Below are 15,147 nucleotides of genomic sequence, written 5' to 3'. Positions count from 1 at the left end.
GTGTTTTTGATGATTTATTTGTCTCTTATTGTTCACGGTAGTTGAGTTTGTATTGTGCAGCACAGCTTGCATTGAATCTGAACTACACAGTACAGTGGGAATTGATTTTGAAATGTATAATAACTGAATTAACTTAAGAGTAGGTGAGAAGGGGTAGGAAAAGTCGAGTGTATACTTCCTCCTCCTCCTTTTCCAACATGTAACAAGTAATCTGATGCATACGGAGATTTGTTCGCCGAGTTTGATGTGTGGATTTGTTGATCACTTCAGATTATTGGCAATAGCTTATCTGTATGTTATATCCTGCTTATTTACATGCTTGAAATAAATCATCATCGTCATTATGAAACATTTGGTGGCATTTTGCCCATAGGAAGCTCCATAGAAACGTCATAACTCTCAATGACCGTAGACCTTGATTGTATTTTTTTTTATCTCAGTCATTCGATGCAGCGCAAACTCCATTCCAATATCAAAATGCTCAGTATACTGATCAACATACTGATCAACTTTTCATAACCTCGCCATGATGAAATGCACAATGTATGAGTTATAAAATGCATTGAAATCTAGAGAGCCCCATTCACTTCCATTTAAAAGTGTAACTTTCTCATTATCTAGAATGTTCAGGAATGGATCATACTTGCACATTGGCCCCCACATTACCTTCATGCATCATTGCTCATGAGGTGCTGGGACCCTGCTGTTTGCAGCTCTATTTCAGTATTGATTTTATTGTGACCGAAATCCCAAGTATTTGTGAAGCTGTAATGAAGCAAATAGTGTTGAAATAATGAAAGAAATTTCCAGCAAATGTCGAAACATTTGAAACCCTGGCGAACATTTCCCCCAACATCATTGTCAGAACAATCAATACGAAGACTTTGTTCTATGTTGTTTCTCTCCACGCCACTGATGGGTGCAGAATGACTTAAAAGGCAGCCGCTACCAGGGCTGGCTGCTACGGAATTTGAACACGTTTCATTGTCTTTAAAATCTCTCTGTGATCGATCGTAAAGATGAGCATATCCTTGCACGAGTTCAGCAACTCTTCCTTTGAACATGTTTGTTTTGCTACAGCAATTTAGCTGCCATGAACCGGAAAAATCAAGTTGAACTCTGCCCTGCCAACCAATCCTGATGCAACCTACTGTAGCGAATTCAGGGGCAGCCGGGACGTGAACCCGTTCGTTAACCACTCGACTAAAGAGTCCAACCCGTTACCCAAGGGCTAGCGAGTCTAGTCATTCGCGGCCGTTACACTACCCCCCCTCCTTCGGGAAGCGTGTCCCCGGGCTTCAGGGTACCAGCTCCCTCACGCCTCTGGGCGCACACGCTTCCGATGGCCTCACGGTCTCACCATCCCGCTTCTGACACCAGTGTAGTGAATGCATCTGGGAACCACTGCCGTAGCCGGGAACCGGCACAGCTGGGACGCGAACCGAGGTCTCCCGCACTATGGTCGACTAGGTTAACCAGGTGACTAAAGGGTCCGAGCCGTTAGCCACCCGGCTAGCGAGTCTCCTCCTTCATGATCATTACACTAGCATGTGATGACCATGCGGTCATCTGCAGACCGGGGGATGTCTATGTACAAACTGCTAGTGAACTGGGGGGCTGTTCACACTGGGTGCTGGTACACATCGCACACTACGTGAATACAACACACCGCGTCTCTTTGTTCGTCCCTTATTCAAAATGTGTCACTGTTTGAAAGGTTCTGCTTCGTTTTGAGTATACTGCGTCCTTTATTCCTCTTTTCCCCCTTGAAATGGTGTAATGCCTACTTAGCATCGCAGTTTTCCTCATCCCTTCCTTCTCTTTTGCATTCTGTTTCTCTTTACCTCTCTCTCTCTCTCTCTCTCTCTCTCTCTCTCTCTCTCTCTCTCTCTCTCTCTCTCTCGACATCTCCTGTCTGAAATGACAAGTCCCCCCACCTCGTCCACCTCAACTCACCCCACCCCCAACAGGTATCTGCAGCTTCATATGAAATAGAATGTGATTGGCATGCTGTCCGCTGAAAAAGACCTGTCACCATTTTTTTCTCTTGCATCTCAAGTCCTTTTAAAAGTGTCAGGACGTGGGGTTTTGTGGGCAAATGTGTGTGTGGGGGCTTATCTTCTCTAAACACCTGTACCTGCTCCAAACTGCCATTTGAAGCATCCATGGTTGCATAAACAGGTGACAATGCTGCCTTGTCCCCTTAAGAGATGCTGTTGGCTCCCCGATTAGGTTCCTGCAGAATGGCACATCTTTATTCGGTAGACTGAGATACTTTTTTTTTGCTCATGCATCAAACATTTTGAAGAAAGTGTGTGTGTGGGGGAGGGGGCGGGGCTCAAATTCTGTTTGAATGCAGGAGATGAGCTGTGTAGCATCAGGTTGAAAATCCAGACTGCTGCAATGGTCAGTCATGTCCTTTTAGCGTTTAACTTTCTCAAACCTTTGATTAGGCTTCAGTATTCAGAGGAAATCATGTAACACTTGATATTTTATCTCCCCCTTTCCTGTTAAAAAGATACTAGTTACTCTCAGACAGTAACAAAATGTAAATGCTAAACACCGCTAATTATCTTCCCGTGATTGTTTCTGACCAGTTCCTGGCGTGGCTTTGGCGGAAATCATAGACAGGGAATTGGAGGTGAACAAATTAGAGATATTTTGGGGGATTTTTTTTCAATCTACACTGTTTTTCCCTAAAAAGTACCAAGTGCAGTACCTTGATAAGACATTTGACTTTCAGAGTAACACTCAAAAGTTGAACATCATTCTAAAATCTCTTTGTATATTATCAATGGGTTATTCTTGTCTGAATTTTTGTTTTTTGTTTTTTCGTGTAATTTTACTATTCTTGCTCATCCAGTGCTATTTGGCAAAAATCTAGGTGACTTTGTGTTCATTTGAAAGTAGCTTGTAATTGGGAAGTTATTAGCAAATTCGACTGGATCCTGTTTGCCAGCTGTTCTGTCTTTCGGATATCTACTCATATATTTTCGGAATGTGTGTCTCTGTGTGTGTGGTGTTAGTGTGTGTGTGTGTGTGTGTGTTAGTTAGTGTAGATAGCGGGACCGAAAACTAAAGCACTTATGATCCTAATTCTTTTTGGAGGTGGTAGGTATTGTCTCAGAGAGTAAGGGGAAAATCCCAGAAAATTAAAATTATGCATAATTATGCATAAATATGCAAAATATGCATTTTTCTAAAAACGGCTAAAAAACACCTTTCTCGGCTTTCAGATGATTCTGAGCACCTTTGATTTTTTCACCTATATAAAAAAAAAATTCTTGGACTTAGAAATGTTTTGGCATTATGCAAAATATATGCATTTTTGCAAAAATGCACTTATGATCCTAATTTTTTTGGGAGGTGGTAGGTATTGTTCCAGAGAGGACCAGAAAATTAAAATATGATTATAAAAATTATGCATAATAATGCAAAATATGCATTTTCTAAAAATGGCTAAAAACCACTTTTCTCTGCATTTCAGATGATTCTGAGCATTTGGGGGGAGGGAGTTGTAGTGGGGGGGTAAACCACTTTTCTCGGCATTTCAGATGATTCTGAGCATTTGGGGGGAGGGAGTTGGAGTGGGGGGGGGGTTTAGGGGCAGGGGGAAGGCAGTTAGCTGGCAGGATGAAGAGGAGGGAGATTTAGACGGGTGGATAACCAAACCGCTACATTGTAGCGGGGTTCTTCTAGTGTTAAATATTACCTGTAGAGGTTATTCACGTCTGTCTTTAGATGTTAAAATGACTGACTGCATTTTTAAAAATGACCTTGATACACATTTTAGAAGTCTCCTGCAATAGACAGTGGAGATTTGAGTCCATACTCATCGGGTGTAGATGCAGTGGATAATGGACATAGTGTTGCACTGTGTGAGAGTTAATGGATTTAATCTCTTGCCACTCAATCCAAACCAGCGCCATCAAAAATACTATGATGACATCCGTTCAGGCAACTCTAGATCTGCTCTTGTTATTTTAGCGGATTTTTAGCAGTAGTTTTGATATTTGAATGAAGTGGACCAAGAAACTGAATGACTGCAATGGCAAAGATCTCAGGACCAATTAAGAGAACTTTAGTTTTGCCAGGGTTTAGATGGAGGAACTTAAGGGACATCCAATCGTTGGTGGCAGCTAAGCAATCATGGCGGGAGGACAGTTGATTCAGGTTATTGGGTTTGGCAGAGAAATAGATCTGACTGTTATCGGCATAACAGTTGTATGACATGTCTTGAAAGTGACTAAACAATTGACCCAAAGGAAGCATGTATGAAGAGAAGAGGATTGGCCCAAGGACAGACCCCTGAGGGACTCCACACAGGAGGGGAGCTGACAAGGATACATGATTGTTAATACAAACATTAAAATAGCTACTAGTCAGATAAAAGCGAAACCAATTTAATGCTGTACCAGAAATGCCAACCCAGTTCTCCAATCTATCAAGTAAGATGGCACGATCGATGGTATCAAAGGCAGCGGTTAAATCTAGAAGAATAAGAATAGGGTATTCACTTTTATCAGCATGCATAAGAATGTGTACTACAAAAAAGAGCCATAAGGATAGTTAATAATGTAGGATATCGTGAACACACCAACAAGCTTTTTTTAAAGTCAAGTGCTTTGAGGTTCAGGGATTTAGTAGAATTTAACACAGCACAAATAATGTTCAAAGCAAGAAACAATCTACTACCGAATAATATACAAAAATATTCTCAGATAGAGAAAGGGAATATGAATTTAAGAGGGAAATTAAACTTCATAAAATTATGTGTTCATACAACTTTGAAGAGCATGGGCATTTCAAATTGTGGGGTAAAATTGTGGAACAGTCTGAGCATAGAACTCAAACAAGTACAAACATGCAGTTCAAGAAGAAGTACAAGTAAGGTAAGTAAGGACGGATTATCAAGAGATATTGGGATGATGAAGAGTTGTGTTAACTGTCCACGTTTTATTTATCTCTAAACATTTCTTGTTGCTTTTTCTTTCTATGACACCGAGTGGATATTTGGGTTGTATGTAGCTTTGAGATCTGTTTATTCTTGGTACATGACATTGAGATGGGTTTTTTTTTCTTCCTCTTGTGTGTTTTTGATGTTTTTTTTTTCTTTTTTTCTGTTATTGTTCACAGTAGTTGAGTTTGTATTGTGCAGCACAACTTGCATTGAATTTGAACTATGCAGTACAGTGGGAACTGAGTTTGAAATGTATAGTATCTGAATTAACTTAAGAGAAGGGGTAGGAAAGAATACGCGTATACTTCCTCTTGCTCCTTTTTGAACATGTAACAAATAATCCACTGCATACGGACATTTGCTCACTGAGTTCAATGCATGGATTTCTTGATCACTTTAGGTTATTGGCAATGACTTATCTGTATGTTATATCCTGGTTATTTATAGGTTCGAAGTAAATCATCATCATCATCATCAATGTCATTGGACAGTCTCAGTACTAGTGACGAAAGCCGGATTGAAATTTACTGAAAACGGTATGACCCTCAGTCAGCTGCAGGATTTTCAAAGATTTTGGATAAAAAAGAAAGTTTGGAACTTGGTATATAATTCTCTACCCTTTCTGGATCAAGAGAGGGTTTTTTTTTTTTTTTGAGGAGAGGCTGAACAGAACACAGGCAATTTTAAAATAGTCAGGTACAGCCCTGGATGTGAGTGAGCAGTTGATGATAGAGAGCAGGCTGGGACCTAAGCCAGGGAGGATGGATTTTAAAAATTTTGTCAGAGCTATATCACATGGATTGGAGGGGCGCATAAGGGCTGCAGTACTGTAGCGAATTCAGGGAGCGGCCAGGAACCGCCGCAGCCAGGATACGAACCTGGGTCTCCCACACCACGGGCAACTACGTTAACCAGTCGACTAAAGGGTCGGATCCTTTTAGTCGACTGGTTAGCGCAGTCGTCCGTGGTGCGTGTGACACGGGTTCGCTTCCCGCCTGCCCCTGAATTCGCTTCATTAGTGTCAGAAGTGGGGTGGTGAGGCCATTGGAAGTGCGTGTACCCAGAGGCATGAGGAGCCGATATGCTGAAGTGCGGGGACGCGCTTCCTGAAGGAGGGGGATAGTGTAATGACCACGGATGACTAGGCTTGCTAGCCCTTGGCTAACATGGTTGGACCCTTTATTTGACTGGTTAGCGCAGTCGCCTGTGTTGCGGGAGACCCGGTTTCCCATCCCGGCTGCAGTGGTCCCCAGCTGCTCCCTGAATTTGCTACAGTATTTAACAAGGAACTGCAGGAGCAAATTCCAACATTAAAATCTGATGGCTGAAAGGGGCGGGGGTACAATTGGACCTTAGATAAGATAAGTTAAGATACTTTATTGTCATTGTGTACACACAACAAAATTTCGTTTGGTGACTCTCAGACCAGCAACACTAGACAAGGTAAATGATTAAAAAAAAAAAACAAGATAAAAAAAAAGGACAAAAAACATTTAGTATAAATAGGTGAGGTAGTAAAAATAAGTGAGGTAGCAAAAATGATGATAAGACAATCGATAGACCTTCCATCTTATCAACAAAGAAAGAAGAAATGTTCAGTCATTAGCAGAAGAGGCAGAAATGGTAGGAAGAGAGGGATTCACAAGCTGATTGATAGTACTAAACGGAACCTAGGCTTATGTTTATTACTAGCAATCAAGCCAGAGAAGTAAACAGCTCTTGAATCTTTAATAGTTTGATTCTAATTCAATAATAACTCCTTCATATGGAGTTGGTGAACTTCAAGAGTAGAATTTTTTCCCATCTGCGTTCGGCCTTCCTATATTCCCTTCTTTTTTGACAGACATTTTCATTGATTCAAGGGGTTGTGTTAATAACTGGGACAGCCCTGAGTTATATTGAGCTGAAAAATCAAGGGCAGACGTACCCAAATCATTAAACCAACTAACTTGGTTGTTAATGTTGGAGAAGTGAGGAGGGCAACTGGCCAGACTGGAAAAGTAACTAGAACATGGCTGCTGACTGCTTATTAAAGATGCGAGGGTGAATTATACGTTTCTAAGGTATTGTAGTAGGTGGTAAAGAAACATGAAAGATAAGTCATATATGGTCAGAGACAAAATCAATCTTATTCAGGAAATAAGAGAGTAAACCTGTAAACTATGTATTTAACTTTAGCTAAATACATAGTTTACAGGTTTACTCTTGCCAAACAACTAACAGCAGCTAGCAAAAAGCTAATATAGTCACTGCTATTTATAAGTCACAAAGGAAACACGTTACATGCAGAAAGCTTTCATTTGGCTGTTGGTTGAGTAAAAGAAATACAGAACTTACATACTGACTCCCGCTCGCTGTCGCAGTCCCAGGATAAAAAGTCGGCACAGCGTCAGACTCCAAAACTAATTTATTGTGAAAACCCAGTGACTTTTGCATCAGGTTATGGAAACACTCCTCACTGAAATGAGCATTGCTGATACGCAGTCCCTCCAGGTTTGTAGGCATGCGAGCCCAATGTCTGTAGATAAATTCCAACCATTTCCACAGTATAGTGAGATTTTTGGTACATAGTAGAAGGAAGCTCCAAGAAGTGGAAGTTGAAGAAGGAAGACTGTTGTGTGGAGTTCAGGCAGGAGTTAAGACAGGCACTGGGTGGTAGTGAAGAGTTGCTGGATGGATGGCCAACCACTGCAGAAATAGCGAGGGAGACAGCGAGGAAGGTACTTGGTGTGTCATCAGGACAGAGGAAGGAAGACAAGGAGACTTGGTGGTGGAATGAGGAAGTACAGCAAATTATACAGAGGAAGAGGTTGGCAAAGAAGAAGTGGGATAGTAAGAGAGATGAAGAACGTAGACAGGAGTACAAGGAGATGCAGCGTAAAGCAAAGAGAGAGGTGGCAAAGGAAAAGGAAAAGGCATATGGTGAGTTGTATGACAGGTTAGACACTAAAGAAGGAGAAAAGGACTTGGACCGATTGGCTAAACAGAGGGACCAGGCTGGGAAGGATGTGCAGCAAGTTAGGGCGATCAAGGATAGAGATGGAAATGTGCTGACAAGCGAGGAGAGTGTGCTGAGAAGGTGGAAGGAGTACTTTAAGGGGTTGATGAATGAAGAAAATGAGCGCGAGAGAAGGTTGGATGATGTGGGGATAGTGAATCAGGAAGTGCAGTGGATTAGCAAGGAGGAAGTGAGGGCAGCTATGAAGAGGATGAAGAGTGGAAAGGCAGTTGGCCTTGATGACATACCTGTGAAGGCATGGAGATGTTTAGGAGATGGCAGTAGGGTTTTTTAACTAGATTGTTTAACACAATCTTGGAAAGTGAGAGGATGCCTGAGGAGTGGAGAACAAGGGTGATGTGCAGAACTGTAGCAACTACAGAGGTATAAAGTTGATCAGCCACAGCATGAAGATTTGGGAAAGAGTAATAGAAGCTAGGTTAAGAGGAGAGGTGATGGTCAGCGAGCAGCAATATGGTTTCATGCCACGGAAGAGCACCACAGATCCGATGTTTGCTTTGAGAATGTTGATTGAGAAGTATAGAGAAGGCCAGAAGGAGGTACATTGTGTCTTTGTAGATTTAGAGAAAGCATACGACAGGGTGCTGAGAGAGGAGGAGTGGTATTGTATGAGGAAATCGGGAGTTGCACAGAAGTATGTAGGAGTGGTGCAGGATATGTATGAGGGAAGTGTGACAATGGTGAGGTGTGCGGTTGGAATGACAGATGGGTTCAAGGTGGAGGTGGGATTACATCAAGGATTGGCTCTGAGCCCTTGTTTGCAATGGTGATGGACAGGTTGACGGACAAAATCAGGCAGGAGTCTCCATGGACTATGATGTTTGCGGATGACATTGTGATCTGTAGCGAGAATAGGGTGCAGGTTGAGGAGAGCCTGGAGAGGTGGAGGTATGCACTGGAGAGAAGAGGAATGAAAGTCAGTAGGAGCAAGGCAGAATACCTATGTGTGATGAGAGGGAGGACAATGAAATGGTGAGGATGCAAGGAGTAGAGGTGATGAAGGTGTATGAGTTTAAATACTTGGGATCAACTGTCCAAAGTAACGGGCAGTACAAGAGAGAGGTGAAGAAGAGAGTGCAGGCAGGGTTGAGTGGGTGGAGAAGAGTGTCAGGAGTGATTTGTGACAGAAGGGTGCCAGCAAGAGTTAAAGGGAAGGTTTACAAGATGGTTGTGAGACCAGCTATGTTATATGGTTTGGAGACAGTGGCACTGACGAAAAGACAGGAGGCGGAGCTGGAGGTGGCAGAGTTGAAGATGCTAAGATTTTCACTGGGAGGAACGAAGAAGGACAGGATTAGGAATGAGTATACTAGAGGGACAGCTATGGTTGGACAGTTTGGAGACAAAGAGAGGCAAGATTGAGATGACTTGGACATGTGTGGAGGAGAGATGCTGGGTATATGTATTGGGAGAAGGATGCTGAATATGGAGCTGCCAGGGAAGAGGAAAAGAGGAAGGCCAAAGAGGAGGTTTATGGATGTGGTGAGGGAGGACATGCAGGTGGCTGGTGTGACAGAGGAAGATGCAGAGGACAGGAAGAGATGGAAACAGATGAGCCACTGTGGCGCCCCCTAACGGGAACAGCCGAAAGTAGTAGTAGCAGTAGTAGAAGGAAGTTCCAGGGTCCGGTTTACATCCAGACTGTGCCAAATCTAGCTTACCCAGGGTACATTTGAATCTCAGATTTTAGGGACGTACACAGACAGCTTCTATGAAGGGACCGCTCCAGTGACAAACTTTGCACAGATACAAGTCAGTATCGTCAAGGCCAGACAGTTTAGGGCAGTGGTTCTCAACCTTTTTGGGGTCCTGGACCCCCTGCGTATTTTTGATCTACCCTGAGGACCCCTCCACCTGATCTTGGGGGAGGGGGGTTGCAATTTGATAGAAACAGTAGAAACTGCATTTTAAACTGCATTATAGCATTTATTCACTCTTTGGGGCAAAAATGAGGGCTTTCAGTTGTAACTTAGATATAGTTAACAAAACAGAATTCTTATGCAGTAACTTTCAGATATACACTACCGTTCAAAAGTTTGGGATCACCCAAACAATTTTGTGTTTTCCATGAAAAGTCACACTTATTCACCACCATATGTTGTGAAATGAATAGAAAATAGAGTCAAGACATTGACAAGGTTAGAAATAATGATTTGTATTTGAAATAAGATTTTTTTTACATCAAACTTTGCTTTCGTCAAAGAATCCTCCATTTGCAGCAATTACAGCATTGCAGACCTTTGGCATTCTAGCTGTTAATTTGTTGAGGTAATCTGGAGAAATTGCACCCCACGCTTCCAGAAGCAGCTCCCACAAGTTGGATTGGTTGGATGGGCACTTCTTTGAGCAGATTGAGTTTCTGGAGCATCACATTTGTGGGGTCAATTAAACGCTCAAAATGGCCAGAAAAAGAGAACTTTCATCTGAAACTCGACAGTCTATTCTTGTTCTTAGAAATGAAGGCTATTCCATGCGAGAAATTGTTAAGAAATTGAAGATTTCCTACACCGGTGTGTACTACTCCCTTCAGAGGACAGCACAAACAGGCTCTAACCAGAGTAGAAAAAGAAGTGGGAGGCCGCGTTGCACAACTGAGCAAGAAGATAAGTACATTAGAGTCTCTAGTTTGAGAAACAGACGCCTCACAGGTCCCCAACTGGCATCTTCATTAAATAGTACCTGTTAGAGCCTGTTTGTGCTGTCCTCTGAAGGGAGTAGTACACACCGGTGTAGGAAATCTTCAATTTCTTAGCAATTTCTCGCATGGAATAGCCTTCATTTCTAAGAACAAGAATAGACTGTCGAGTTTCAGATGAAAGTTCTCTTTTTCTGGCCATTTTGAGCGTTTAATTGACCCCACAAATGTGATGCTCCAGAAACTCAATCTGCTCAAAGAAGTGCCCATCCAACCAATCCAACTTGTGGGAGCTGCTTCTGGAAGCGTGGGGTGCAATTTCTCCAGATTACCTCAACAAATTAACAGCTAGAATGCCAAAGGTCTGCAATGCTGTAATTGCTGCAAATGGAGGATTCTTTAACGAAAGCAAAGTTTGATGTAAAAAAAATCTTATTTCAAATACAAATCATTATTTCTAACCTTGTCAATGTCTTGACTCTATTTTCTATTCATTTCACAACATATGGTGGTGAATATGTGACTTTTCATGGAAAACACGAAATTGTTTGGGTGATCCCAAACTTTTGAACGGTAGTGTATGTAACAAAACAGAATATGTATTCAGTAACTTTCAGATATATGTAACAACAGAATGTTTATGCAGTAACTTTTAACAATGCACACGGGAGCGAGTCTCATTAAAATACAATAAATTACACTTGTGAAACATGTAATTAGAGAAAAAAGTCCCGTTACCCTTTATAGTTTAGGTAGATAAAGGTCTCAGTCACATTTGAGTAAAATAATCCTATTTCTATAAATGTCATAGGATCTTTTTTTTAAAAATATTTTATTTTCACGGACCCCTTGCAATTATACCACGGACCACTAGGGGTCCGCGGACCCCCGGTTGAGAAACACTGGTTTAGGGGACTCAAACATAAGAAAAAGATATTTTTGAGTGGAGAGGTACTTTAAAGAAGTTGTGAATGTTGAAGTTCTTGGGATTTTCAGGTGCCAGACAATGGGCATATTTTTTTTCACGTTTCGTCTTTCACACTGCAAGAAAACCCGGGGCTTTGACTGGGATTGTCTTTGGTGTTAAAGGAGTATTTGGCTCAAAATCCTTGGAAATTGGTCAGCAGCCATCTTGGCAGGTATTGGCACATTTTGCTGGTATTTTGTTGGTTTGAAACGGTCGTACAGAATCCCAGGATAATCCATTTTTTTCTTGCACCCTAGCTGCAGTATGCAGCTGTGAAGTAATAGCAACAACAAAAAACAGTAGTGTGTTGTTCAAATAAAGCAATATATGAAATAAAAGCAGTGTGTCGGGATAAGGTGATGTGGGGGTGTAGGGACTCGTTGTGTGTTTGTGTGTGTGTATGTGTGTGTGTATGAGATACGTATTCCTGTTAAACCATGTATTTGTGTTAGTGTGTGTGTGTGTTTCATACTTGCATGTATATTAGGGATCGACTGATTATTAGTCTGACCAATCATCGGTTTAGATTTTTGTCATTTTTCATATTATCGTTATCGGCACATTTTTATCGGCCAAGCCAATATTTTTTTGTAAATCACATATTGAAAATGTTGCCCTGTGATGGCCTGGCGGCCTGTCCTGGGTGTCTCCCCGCCTGCCGCCCAATGACTGCTGGAATAGGCTCCAGCATCCCCGCGACCCTGAGATCAGGATAAGTGGTTCAGATAATGGATGGATATTGAAAATGTTTATTATTTCCTTACATGTAGAGGAAAGGTTTCGAAACCATCACACGAAGAGGAGAGATGTGAATAGAGGAGAAACTTGTAGAAAAGCGGCAAGCAAGAATGATCAGGGAGTGTGTTCAAAAGCATTACTGCAGCATTATCAGGAGTAAAATCTATCGGACACTCCAGTAGATGCAGCAGTCAAATTTCTCTGCACGGGAGCAAGGTTATGAAAATAAACTTCAAAATGAAGCTACAAACTTTACACAGCTGGAACTCACCTGAACATTTTTCAAGGCATTTCTAAATGTTGCAAAAGTCTTAAAACATTCTCAGCATTGGCAACATCCTTCCTTCAAAATACGTTGCTGACAGTTGCTTTTGAAAACTGACCTAAAATTTCATAAAGGGAGAGAGCAAAGGCCAACTCTTTGGTAAACTGGGAGGGCTGTCAGTGAATGTTCCAAATTCATATTTAACTGAATTGTGGAAGGAACACACGCACACACACACACACACACACACACACACACACACACACACACACACACACACACACACACACGCACACACGGGGGGGGGGGGGGTTGTCTGTGTCCCATTCCTCAACTTCCGTGCCGGCTACTCCTGCTGAGTCTCCAAACTGGGAGCGTATAGACTCCCATCTACTGCAGGTAATACACTGACTATTGATAAGTACCTCATACAAGCCCGCTTCAAAAAACCCCAACTATCACCTTACAGATAAGAGAAAGGGAACTTAATGACCCTAATGTACAGTTTTCCATTCAGTTCAGTCAAAGCCTGCTGGGAGCACTTCCACCAATTTATGTGGAGTTCTTTTAATATTTAATTATTCAGTTGGATCAAAGTTTACTTCCTGCTGTCCGTGCTATTTAATTCATTCCATTTTCATGTTTTGGAGGTTATTTATTTTTAATTGAAAAAAAGAATTCCACTCAGATTGTTATCTAGTGCCTTGAACATCAAGCGCTTCATTTTTTCAAATATTTTCTGTTTTACACAAAATTCTATCAAACATATGTTCATTTAAAGGCAGCCTTGTGTTGGGGTTTGTGTTGCTGTAAATTTTGGCACAACCTTTTTTACATTTACTGCAACTGAATATCGGGCCCCAAATATCGGTTATCGGCCGCCATAACTTACCGATAATCGATATTGGCATCAGCCCAGGAGAAAACATATTGGTCAACCCCTAATGTATAGCTAACATACCTGAGAACCTTTTAGGAAAACACAAGGAGACACTGTTATTAAAGTTTGACAGCTTTATTTTTGACACACACAGTGAAGGGCAAGCCAGAAACTAATAACTGACATGACAATACATTAGCGAACTTAGACATATGAAGGAAACTGTACATGAAGAAAAAATCAAAAGCAACAAAATCCATGACAACAACCAAAAATAGGGCTAAATAACACAACTAGTTACAACTCGCCATGCCCGATGCCACACAGGCCTGTCAGGGGTTCGGATTACACCCCGGGGCGGCATGGCCCAGGAGGCAGAGCGGGTCGTCTAGTAATTAGGAGGTCGCTAGTTCGATCCCCGGCTCCTCCAGAGAGCATGTCGAAGTGTCCTTGAGCAAAACGCTGTACCCCTAACTGCCGCTGATGAGCGGATTGGTGCCCTGCATGGCGGCCTCCACCATCAGTGTGCTGGATGTGTGTGTGAATGGGTGGATGCGAGGCATCCACTGTGAAGCGCTTTGAGTGGGCGGCAGACTGGAAAAGTGTTATATAAATGCGGTCCGTTTACCATTTCCCTCTCCTGCACGCAACAATACAGTTTGACAGATTCCAACTCCGTGTGTGTCCATGTGTGGATATGTAGTCTTCTGTAAATGTCTCAGATTAATGAGACGTGCATTTGTCCCAGTTAGCCGAGCAGAAAATAAACAAATGTTTGTCCTTTAGGCCTGACCTCATTGTGTGCATGCCTCTATGGGCTACGTCCCAAGTGAAAGAGAGAGAGAGAGAGAAAGGGACCTTCTGCCATCTCTCTGTCGATCTCTGACATTATATCTGTGCCTCTCCCCCTCTCTCTCCTCCCTCTCCATCCCACCCCATCGCTCTCTTCATCACGTCTTCATCCGTTGACTCCCATCAGCTCATCAATCACTGCTTACTTTTCTAATCTCTCGCTCTCCACCGGCCTCGCTCTTCTTTCTTCTCTCAGTAGTCGCGTCTCCCTCCCTCCCTCCCACCCTCCTTCCTTCCTTTTCCATCTGTTCGTTCCTTCCCACCTCTCTCTTTCCATCTCTTTTTTTTCTTTTTTCATTTTCCTCCCTCAATTCATTTCTGTTCCGGCAGTCACTAAGCCGTGCCCCCCCCCCCTACAAATCTCCCCAGTCCATCCTCTCACGCTGCTCAACTTCAGGCCTTCCCTTTCATGCTCTCGCTCTCTCTCTCTCTCTCTCTCTCTCTCTCTCTCTCTCTCTCTCTCTCTCTCTCTCTCTCTCTCTCTCTCTCTCTCTCTCTCTCTCTCTCTCTCTCTCTCTCTCTTCACTCTCTTTCTATGAACACAGCCGCCATGACTCTTTCCCCACCCCCATTTTTCAGTTACAATCTGTTTGTGTCGCCGGGAGCTGACAGGTCAACTGTAAAGGCTAATCTAGATTTCATTCACTTGCTCAACAGGGACGTTGGCTTTTCTTTTCACTTTCGCTCTCTTGCACGCCCTCTCATTTTTCCGTGATTTGATTGAGATCTCTCTCTCTCTCTCTCTCTCTCTCTCTCTCTCTCTCTCTCTCTCTCTCTCTCTCTCTCTCTCTCTCTCTCTACAGGTTTATACACTTGCACACTCATATTAAT

The sequence above is a fragment of the Lampris incognitus genome, chromosome 3 (genome assembly GCF_029633865.1).
Source record: "Lampris incognitus isolate fLamInc1 chromosome 3, fLamInc1.hap2, whole genome shotgun sequence".
Classification (NCBI taxonomy): Eukaryota; Metazoa; Chordata; class Actinopteri; order Lampriformes; family Lampridae; genus Lampris; species Lampris incognitus.
The sequence above is the reverse complement of the archived record's forward strand: the minus strand, read 5'-3'. Positions refer to the sequence as shown.